Source organism: Triticum aestivum, chromosome 7D, assembly GCF_018294505.1.
Source record: "Triticum aestivum cultivar Chinese Spring chromosome 7D, IWGSC CS RefSeq v2.1, whole genome shotgun sequence".
Classification (NCBI taxonomy): domain Eukaryota; kingdom Viridiplantae; phylum Streptophyta; class Magnoliopsida; order Poales; family Poaceae; genus Triticum; species Triticum aestivum.
Genome location: NC_057814.1, coordinates 33,656,067 through 33,662,066, shown reverse-complemented (window position 1 = coordinate 33,662,066; position 6,000 = coordinate 33,656,067).

The following is a 6,000-nucleotide window of genomic DNA, read 5'->3' as shown; positions in this document are numbered from 1 at the left end:
TAAAGCAATAGCATATAATAAGTCTGAAAAATGGCATTTCTATTGCGAAGGGACATCAAAGCTTTTAATGCTTTTTTTCTTTGGTGCCCACTGCCAGTATCAATATTTTACCTAATAATGGTTTTTGTGCTCTTTGGTGCCAACTACATAACCAAATTTAAGTAATCTTTACTGATTAAAATTTAGAAGAGATAGCTAGTCTAACCGGCCTTGGTCTAGTTTGACTCCTTGCTCCTTGGTATTAAGCATGTGAAAATTGCACCAATGATTTTAACATGGATGCTTGAATAACAGTAGGCGAATTGGGCTATAATACTGTGAAGAAATGGAGTCCAATCAGGCGATCATAAGTGTGCATACGGAAAAACAAATTCATACAGCATAATGAGGAATAAATATATCAGATGGTTTGTATCATCATCAAAGCCCTTCAATTGGATTGTCACATGGCATGGTGGTAAGAGGCGGACGCTTTAGTGATGAAGGTGTGCAATTTAGGAGGACAGAGGCATCATGGGTGCCAGTGGCAGATATGGTGCAGCTACACACAAGAGTGCAGAACAAGGGGGTTCAGAGATATCAAGGCATAGTATGGTGGGGATAGATTAACCAACAGTGTGACAAAAATCACGTTGTAAATTATAGATTGTAATTGAGTTCCCAAAGAATTGAGAACAAACTGCTGGATTTATTTACCAACAACAGCAAGTAAAATGAGCACTATTCCGCTGGACCAACTCTAAGAAAACATCTAAACAAATCTCAGCAATCCAAAATTATTAGCATGCATGATCGTTCACAGCCTATCTGCAATACACTCAAACTCAAAATTAAGAAAAGTTATTGAATTTTTTTACGCATAAGATATAGGATTGTAGGCAACAAATACTGATCCACATGTACTCTGAATCGTCCCTCAAAATTTCAGGCCTGGCCAGAAAAACCAAGAACGAATTATACACTCTATTTCATATTGTTCTGAAAAATAAAGGAAGTCGTTGTATGCTAAATGACATTAGCATATGATTATATTCAGAGTCTAGGCATCATATATTCATTTAATTGCGAGACAATGATAAGATAACCATTGTAGATAATCCGAGTTTAAGCATGTATCTGGAATAAATAGCATACATCATCAAAATAATTTACATAAATAACACAACTAATCCTATTAACTAACATTGTGGGACATGGAAAAGGATATATAGCTTGAGCCTCAAATAGACATCAAGAAGCTCGCATGTGTTTCATTGTTGAAGTTGCTAACACAGCTCTATTGTAGAGATTCAGCGGTGCGTGGATTGCAAATATAGAGCACCAAGCTGATTCTTAGTAAAAATTATGATGATCATGGAATAACCTGTTACACTTGATAAGCATAGAGAAGAAAAATCATCAGTTAGGCTTACTGAAATAAAAGGCTGGCTTGGAAGCATTAATACTTCATGTGAACACTTGTTTACCTGATAATAAAATTCACCATTGAAAGTAATAATAAAGATTCATTATGTTCCAAAATAACAATTCATTTTGCCTGTCGATAAGAAATACAGTGTTTTTTCCTGCGAATAGTTGGCTCTTATGCAGGAAACGAATTACTGAACAAACAAAAAGTAGATTGTAGATCATCCAGAGTTCAGTGGCCTAACCAATAGAGGATGACTTTGAGTTGGCAATAGTTTGCATGGTGAAAAAAAGAATTGTAGTTAATCTAACCTTCCACTGATCCTGATAGATTATATACTTGTCTGAGACTGTATTCTACACACATAAATGAGATCACTGGTCGGCAACTGAATTTTCTATTTTCTTTAAACCACAGTTTGTTAGTTGTACCCTGCTTCAGTGCTTTGCTACATAGTACAATGCTTTAGACTCCATCACCCTTACTAATTAAGTAATATCATATAGTATGGGACATAGATGCAGCATGACATTAAAGATTTTGAGCATGCAATACACTAATTTTGAGTAGCCATACTTATACACCAGCTCACCAAATAGCGGCATATTTATTATGGCCATATATAGTAAACTCTAAAGCTATTTCATGTAGTCTTCAAAAAGGAACTGGTGTTTTTTGCATGAGGTTTGATGATTAATTTCAGGATAAACTGCGATTGCTTGCTGCCAAAAAAGTGAACTCAATGCGGCAATTTGTCGTATGAAGCAATAAGAGACATACCATAGAAACTCAACATACAGCAAAGGCTGCATCTTTGGCGAGGTGGTCAAAACATCAAAACCCTGCGAGCTATAGCTATGTGGAGCACCATAACTGCCGCCACACACTGACTAAAACGGTCAATCTGCTTGTTGCTATACATGGGTCGTATCTTCGGCAAGCATGCCTGATGGCTAGATCCTGCAGATGCCGCGTCAACATATGACCACCGTCGGGGACACCACTACATGAAGAGAGATCATTGAGCTGATCTTCAGCATGGCCGTTTGCACATGATGCATGTTGATTGAAGTGAAGAGAGCTAATGAAACCCTGTTTGGATCAGGAGTGCTCAGAAATTAACTGAAGATGTCCTAGAGGATGTGACATGACTTGTTCAAAAATAGGGTGCAGCCTTGCGCATGATCCTTTAGAAAAATATGAAGTCTTCTTCATGCCTCCCTATGCCAAACTGCGTGTGTATAAGTTCTCTTCTCCCGACAAGCTATGTCTGCATCGGGAGAAGTGTCACCTTGCTGAGAGTTCGCCTCCTTCGCCTCAAATCCAACTGGGCTGAAATTCCATCTGAATATATCGAAACTCCTCATCATATTTTCTGCCAGTGTCAGCTATAAACATCTGAATATTGGAACTGCGATGGATAGATAACATGTATTACTAAAAACAAAGTAAGACCTCATTGATTCAATTGTTACAATTGCAGTAAATTTCATTATGAGCGTTTTGTATAAAAAAGGCCATATACCTAGATCTGTTGCCAAATACAACAAACAAACAATTTAAACAGTGAAATGTATAACTCTATATGCCATCATCTATCTAAATTTTTGCACATGCAAAAGTACCAAAACATATATTATACACTATGAGACATGATTTTGAGAAATACAGGAAGTTCGTAATATATTAAATGTCGAAAGTACATGAAAATATTTTATGCCAAGGCATCGTACTTTTTTCTTAATCTCGGACAAATAAATTATTTGTTAAACATGCACATAATCTGAGATTTATCGCATATTAGAATAAAAAATATACAACATCTAAATCACTTCCTTGTGAAAAATAAACTGCCTGGCAGTGGTCAATTTCTAGATGTAGAGAATGCTACTTACCTAGCTTGCTGCAGGTTCGAAACAAATGTGATACAGATCCTCTCAGCTGGCCGGTTCTCCTTCTCTTTGGATGTGTTGGGGATGAATACACCTCCGACCTGTCAGCTAAGCAGTGTAGCACGCCAACATTGGTTGGGTCCCACCATACAATCATTAAAATGTTGAAAAGGGATAAAAGCTCGAACAAAGTTTCTTTGATAGGGTAATTTGGATAGTTTTGTCGCTAAACAGAGTATAAGGGCCAGAAATACACAATTTGGGGATAAGAAAGTGAGTTAATTATTTTGTGTTCCCTTTAACTTATTGGTCCTAGTGTTTCCTTAGTATTATACCAATAATGCATATTGCTAAGAAGAATTAATATTTTTTGGAGACATAGACACATGCACAAACCACGTGCACGTACTCACAAAGTGGAGTTCATCAATGAATAGTGTACATATCTGGTATGCTAAAATATTTATCTTTCGTACAAAATGCACATAATCAAATTTGTTACTCCCTCCATTCCACTTTATAGTGCGTATGGTTTCTAGCACTAAGACCAATGTATGACGTGGAGATGCGGTTTATACCAAACTAGCACTGCATGCAGGGTCTGCCTGACACCCATGTGCGCCGGGCAGCTGTTTCTCGCATGGTTGCAGCCGAGGGCTAATTCGCCAATACCAGCCCGAAGCTGCATGCACGCACTACAATTCGGAATTCTAGCACAAAGCTAATGCGCACTACAAAGAGGAACAGAGGGAGTATATTATTGTGTGTACCCACCAAAGCATAAAATAGGTTGACAAACTTTTGATATACAAATGTGATGGCATTCTGTTCATTGATAATGCAAAGTTGAAGTGCCCCTCAAAAGAATGAATGCTTACCAATATGTAAAAGGCGCCTTAGGATGCAATAGGACACTAGCATTCACCGTAGGGAGACAGGGTAAATACACCACCAACACTTGCACTTTTGTGAATAACGTTCTCCATATTTTCCCTCCCTTTACATATACCACTTCATGATGTTGATTCATCCGCACTTCTAACCAGTGATTCTCTTGTCTGGCATATATATGAGCATATAAGATATATAGATAGCAACCACATAGACGGAGGAGACCATAATAAAGATCCAGATAAATATGTATGGAAAAGCAAACAACCATGGTGAGATATGAAGCCATTCAAATGGTTAGGTTTCTGCTAGTCCTAGTGCTAATGGACTAGCCACATACAAAGTAGCCTCAACGAGACCCTCATGACACAGTTGATTATCTGGTAGGAAAGAACAGTTCAGTAGCACCATGATGACAATGTCGGTAATTCTGGTTATCAACAATGAAATCTCATTTGGTGGCTATGATCTATGACGTGGTGGAGGCTAAGTCATGGGATTGTCAAGTTGGCAAGGCAAGTGGGACTGCTAAGCAGCACATGGGACTCATGCTGAATTAAGTGGTCACTAGTGAGACGAAATCAGTTATCTCTTGGAATTAGAAGGTAGAGGTGGGAAAAAATATTAGTGGTCGAAGGAAGAAGTCATGAAAAAAGCAAAGAGAATGTTGCTCTCATCTAGCGCATCTTGTGGAGTCTTACTCTCGTGTACCAACATTTTTCTTTTGAAGAAATAACCAACACTCCATATTGGTGCTCAACAGTGTTATGTGGCCTGTCAAGTCTCATCCTCCGAAAACATGAACCATTTGTACTCTTTCATGATGCCCTAATTCAACCAAGCCGTCTAATTTATAGGGCCTCTAAGATCTTCATCATAACATTTTGCCTAACGAACGATTCACTATAAATATGGGTGGTGCTAATAATGCACACAAATAATGGCTGCATATGACAAACTACTTTGTAATATGTGCATGGATTGGCAGAAACACGTGATCATGCTCGTTGCTGCTAATTCAAACAAAGGAATCTACAAGGGAAAACCAGCTCATTGACGGCCCATCAAAATCTTGCCAGCCACTTCAAACAACTATAACACATGGTCACACCAGATCCAAAGTAAAACAAGGAACATACATACCAATCTTCTGAATAACTTCATGCCAGACTACAGTTTGCAGTGTGGTAGACGAGTCAAACACCTTGTAGTCACAAAGGGCATCGGAGGCCCGGTGCTCCGCTTTCTTCACCACTCATGGCTGGATGCTAGGCAAGTTGAGTTCCTGACATAGCTGCTTGAATGCTGGATTTCTGTCACGGTTCTTTGAAGTCTGGAGTGGAGTGTACGCTCTGGTTGTGATCCCAAGCTGGCAGCTGGTCTGGGTGCAAGGGCGGTGCGAATTTCTACATCACCCTTGCAGCGACCGCGTTGTGAGTGGCTGGTGACGACCATACATGGTGCTTTAGGTCTCAGATCTTTTGTTTCCAATGCTGTTCAAACTAGGTCCATGTTAGTGGAATGGTTCGTTTCCTTTTTTTTTTTTTGCATCGCTGTTGAGTGTTGATGGTGGTTTGTAATATTTATCGTTCGAGCATATTAGCTTTTCCTTCTTAATGAAAATGTCATGCTCCTAGGCGTTGCAGAGAAAAATTTGTGCTACATTTGGATCGCAATAAGCTTCATCAAAACTAACACCTTGATTTTCTGTACAAGAGCACCATATTAGTAATCAGACAAGCTAGTAATTAAAGCTTCATCTTCTGCAAGCTTTTATTCTGAGTTCTGTCTTAAAAAATTACAAAAAAA